The following is a 5,600-nucleotide window of genomic DNA, read 5'->3' on the forward strand; positions in this document are numbered from 1 at the left end:
TTTGTTAACGTGAGCATCATGAGCCTGTACAGTGCATGTTGCAACTTTGTTATGTTTGGGTGTGGAAGTATATAGAATACGTTTGTGTGCTGTTGTGTTAGGGTGTGTCGTGAGTTGTAAGTACGTTGTGTGTGTGTGTGTGTGGATGTACCTTCGTGTGTGTCAGGAAATGACATGCATGACAACCAAGAAAGTCTGATCATGCAGCGTGCAAATGTGACCTTCGTATATTGAAGACTGATGCAATTGTACAGACATTAATATTGCAGGTGTGCATGCAAGTGCATACGAGATTAGTATAAAGTACGTGTTAATGATGGTTATGCTATTAATAGGCGTGTGTGGGAAAATAAGTGTGAGAGATGGTGGAATGATAGTGATTATGATGATAATGTTATTTTATTTTTTTGATTAAGATGGTGAATGATAGTGATGATGTGATTAGGTAGATGATGATATTGATGACGGGTGATGGTCGTCGTGATGATGAGAAGGACAAAGAGGATGATAATTTTAATGATGATAATGGTAGTAATAAGAATAGTGAGGATGATAACGATTTTAATGATACTGATTATAATAATAATGGTGATATCGAAAGACAAAATATTATGATAAAAGACAGGATGTTATAATTTCATCACGGTTAACAATGATGATAGTACTGTGAAGATATCCACACCCTGTCACTTTTCATTTCATATAAAGTTATTATCAGACTCTAAACAAAACGTACTGATATACACCCATTTTTTTTCCAGAGGCCCCACCAGCAATATACTTTAACAAAGAAAAAAAAAGAAGCGACATAATTACAAAAGAAATCGTCTTTCGTTCGTTTGAGATTTGCAAAGATCTGGCCTCGGCCGGGCCTTCATACATATGGCCCGGCCTGTGTCAGCTGTTTATGGCTGTCTTATTTTATTCCCTGACGAAAAAAAAATCTAAAAATACAGAAGTCTACAAACCCAGGACGTAGCGGAGCGGCCGAGCGTAGAGGCTTATTTGTAGAGGCTGGCCGTAGCGTAAAAGTGCCATCCAGACGACGGGGTGTTGCGTGGGTGGGGGTGACCTGTTGGAGGGGAGAGCGATAACCCGAAATTCTTTTGGTGGAAATGATGACTTGGATTTCGTTTTTCTGGTCGCTGCGTCGTGTTGCTTTGGTGGAATGTGGAGAAAATGAGGCGAATGAGTGGATGTTGTTCGATGTGGATGTTTTCGTTGGGAGTATAAAGGGTGGAATTACTCATTTGATGCAGAGGGAGACGAGAGAAAAATAATGGTGAGTGCTTTTGCCATTGTGATGTTGTTTTGTTCATGTTATTGCCGTCATCATCATCATCATCATTGTTGTTGTTATTTCGAGTGTTTATTAAAAAGTATTCAAAAAATGTAATCAGTCACTCATACTGATGGCAATTCAGGCTAGTCCTCATAGCACTTTACGAGATACAATGTCACTTCACCGTATATCTAAATATAGATGCAAATGGACGGGGAGGGAGATATCGACACTGTCAAGCAACATATCACTTATTTCGCTCCATCGGCCGCAGAGGACCTCAGTTGCCCCCCCCCCCTCTCTCTCTCTCTCTCGACCACACCCACGGCAGGCGACAGACGCGCTCCTGGCCCGCCCCGGGAGCGGTCAGTGGAGTGCCAAGTGCCACCCCCTCCCCCCCACCACCACCTCCGCACGCGCCTCCTGTGACTTGCGTTCCGGAACGATAGCTAGTATTAAAATCCAGCTTGCTATCACGGGTCCACCAGATCTCGTCGCCATGGCGTGTGTGCTGCTGCAGGTTAGTCGCCTCCCCGGCCTCCACGCCAGCAGGAAAATGGACTTCGGGATTAATGCGAGTGATATGGGTGTTCCTTCTCCGCGTTGGATGAAGAGGTGAAGCGCTCGGGTGCTTCTCCGCGTCGGGAAACTGAGTCGTGCTTTTGCCAGTGCTGTGCGTATTAGAAGAAAATCATTAGACCCCATTCATAGTGCTGAATCTCTGCGCGTAGGCGCTTGCTTCAGTAACAATTCCCGCGTCACAACCTCTCCCCTCATTTCTTACGTTTGACATTCATTTTGCTAAATTACGTTACTCGTTAAACGTACACGGACACACTAACGACACGGGCGGTAAGAGGGTCTATCCCCCAAAAATAGGACATTCATTAATAAACAGAAAAGTCAAGTGCGAAGTGGCAAGCAGGCGATGAAAAGCACATCCACTGAAACTCATCAAGCATGCAGGAACTTGTACATACGCTGACAGAACGCACAGCATAGCACGGTCAATCAGCGAGGGAAAATCCGAGATTAATTATACAGAATTACAAGAAAAGAATATATGTCAGGGGAGTCTCCATGGCGTGAGAGGACAGCCTTACGTAATTAGTGATGAGAATTGCGTGTGTAAGTGTATATGTTTCTATGCATCTGCTGACTATGAGTATGGTATTTATGCAAGTGCATTACTGAATGTGCGCGACGTCAGTACTAGTACGTGAGCATTTCGATTTTGAATACTAGTTGTTACTAGCAGTTGAATACTAGTATATTATTATAGAATTGTTAATGCAGTGGTTTCCAATTTTCCTAATCCCCCCCCCCCCTCACTAATTGACACGTTCCATGCACTTCCGCGACCCCCCCCCCCCTTCCTCAAATACTGCATTTTACTGGCATAGGCTAATCGGCTTATGTCAATAAATATCACAAAAAATATACATTTACCTTCACCAGAGTGGATGGTTGTGACTATTTTTTTTCCACTATTTACTCCGCAGTTTTCCAGATTTATTTAACTCTCTTTATCCGTGCAATGAACGAGGTTAAGATACAAAAAAACTACACACTATAGCAATAATCTCATCTCTGTTAGTAAAGGGATGTTTACCTTTTCAACATGCTCCAACGTGGGTTTTAAACGAATTAGATATCAGGGTTCCGGCGTACAGCCTCGTTTGTAATGCTGTAGTGTTGATGCAAGGTATGGATTGAGTGCATGGCAGTATATGTCTTCGGTTTTGAATCAGTGTATTCGTCGAAACTGATTTACGTTATTGCAGTTTCCTTGTGCGTTTAGAAGAAAATCACTTAGACCCCATTCATAGTGCTGAATCTCTGGCTGGACGGCTTTGTCATAAATTCAATTCGCTCACAACCTCCCAATAGTGTCTATTTGATATGTGCTATTTTGCTAAATTACGTATAGGGTGAAGACAAAAACACACAAACGAACAGTCGGGTAAGAGGGTTATCAAAAAGAAATTAGGAGGATTAGGAGAGAAACGGGGGGAAAAGGCAAGTGCGAAGGGGGTGGCAAGAGGCGATGAAAAGGGGGGAGGATCGGCAAAAGTGAAAGAGGAGTAAAGGAGGAGGAAGGGGGGGGGGAAAAGGACGTGAGGAGGAAGACAAGGAGGAGGAGAGGGAGATCAGCGGGGGAAAAAGACGGGGTTTAATTAGAGAGAGTACAGAAAAGGAGGAGTATGGTCAGGGGGAGGAGTGGAGGGGAGGAGGACGGTGACGTAATTAGGGGGATGAGAATGGGGGTGGGAGAGGTGAGGTGTTAGAGGATCTGGGGGAGAGGAGGAGTGAGTAGGGAGAGAGTAGGAGAGAAGTGAGGAGAGGAGAGGTAGGAGAGGTAGAGATTGGAGGTGAAGTAGGTGGGAAGGGAGCGGGTGAAGGAGAGAGGATTATTAGGAGAATGTTAAGGCAAGTGGTTGAGGAAGGGCGATAAGGGCCGCGCTGAGCAATGGGGGAGAGGGCGATGAGGGAAAATCAGGAGCGGGGCCGTGAAAGGAGAGGGAGTTACTGGCAGAGGCTAAGGTAGGGAAAAAAGAGTGCCAGAAAGTAGAGAGGGAGTCAAGAGGGATGGTTGTGAGATTTGGATGATAGGAGGTTTCCAGAGAAATCGGTGATCAGTGGAAATGAAGAGGGAAAGGACTACAAGAAAGGAGAATAGAAGCAGAAAGGGCAAGGAAGCAGGAGAGGGAGAGGGAAGGAGGAGGAAGAAAGTGCTAAGAGGTACAAAACCGAGCGTAGGGGAGGAGGAGAGGGAGAGGGAGGGAGGAGGGAGGGAGGGAGGGAGGGGAGGAGTGGGAGGGAAGGGGAAGGGGGGAGGGGGAGGAGACATAGGGGAGGGGGATAAATGTATGGTTTTCAAAATGGAGAAAATGTCGATCGGTTTTTGATACGCCCTGTTTAATCCACGAGCCACGAGTCTCGCTCCGGCCAAGTCCTGAAGCACGTGGGACAAGACAGATGATGTTTACATTCTAAATTCTAATCAACACTAACACGGGTTTCTCTCAGCTTTGACATAGTAAAATAAGTTTCCTTTATATGATGATAAAATAAGTGAAATGATTATCACATCCTGATCGCATCGGGAAGAAATGGAACGTTATGCAATAATAAAAAAAAATAATACAAAAATAACAATAATAATAAACTAAAGAAAATAAAGTAAAAGAAATTTGTTCATTAATTGTAAAATATCGACGTTGATATTCTTTTTATAAAAATACTTCAATAGTAAAATGGGTTCACGTTTTTACGCTTGTGAAAATGTTAAAGTAAGCTATAAAGTGGATTATTTGAGACTATAATCAGGCGTAAATAACCATTTTGGGGAATGCTTTGTTTTTACAAAAACTAATCACAACCGAAAATAATGCTAAACTGCTTCCGATCCGCGGAAAGTTCGTAATACATGATTGGATTTTTTCTCTTATTATTCTCTTATGTTCTGTTTAACGGAAATTATAAAAACGCTGGTTTCGTTCGCAGGTTTTACCTAAATTCCAAAAAATTGAATTCAAATTTCCCACCGCCGCTTCTGTGTTAGTGTGGGAAACCACCCTTTGGGCCCCCTTTGGTTATATAATGTGGAGCAACTGGATTCGATCAGGGTGTTGTGTGTATGGAATTTCATCCAGCCGCTTGATAGCTTTCCAATAGGTCTGTTTACACACCACTCACTCACTCACTCACTCCTCGTTCACTCACTCACTCACAAAACACACACACACACACACACACACACACACACACACACACACACACACACACACACACACACAAACACACACACACACACACTACCACCCCCACTCGCACACACAGCACTCACACCACCACTCACTCACTCACACCCCCCCCACCCCTCACACCCCTCAAAAAAACACACACACAACACACAAACACACACACACACACACACACACACCAACACACACACACACCATCACACTCACTCACACTCACTCGCGAAACACACTGCTGCAAATTAAGAGAGATAGAGATAGACAAACAGACATACAGACAAAGAGAGAGAGAGAGAGAAGAGAGAGAGAGAGAGAGAGAGAGAGAGAGGGAGAGAGCGAGAGAGAGAGGAGAGGGGGAAGAGAGAGACAGAGAAAGGGAAGAGGGGAGAGACAGAGAAAGACAGAGAGAGAAAAAGAGAAAGACAGAGAGACAGCAGACAGACAGACAGAGAGTGAGAGAGAGGAAAGAAAGAAAACAGAGAGAGAGAGACAGAGAAAGAGAGAGAAGAGAGAGAGAGAGAGAGGAGAGAGAGAGGAGAGAGGGGAAGAAGGGA

The sequence above is a fragment of the Penaeus monodon genome, chromosome 6, assembly GCF_015228065.2.
Source record: "Penaeus monodon isolate SGIC_2016 chromosome 6, NSTDA_Pmon_1, whole genome shotgun sequence".
Taxonomy (NCBI): Eukaryota; Metazoa; Arthropoda; class Malacostraca; order Decapoda; family Penaeidae; genus Penaeus; species Penaeus monodon.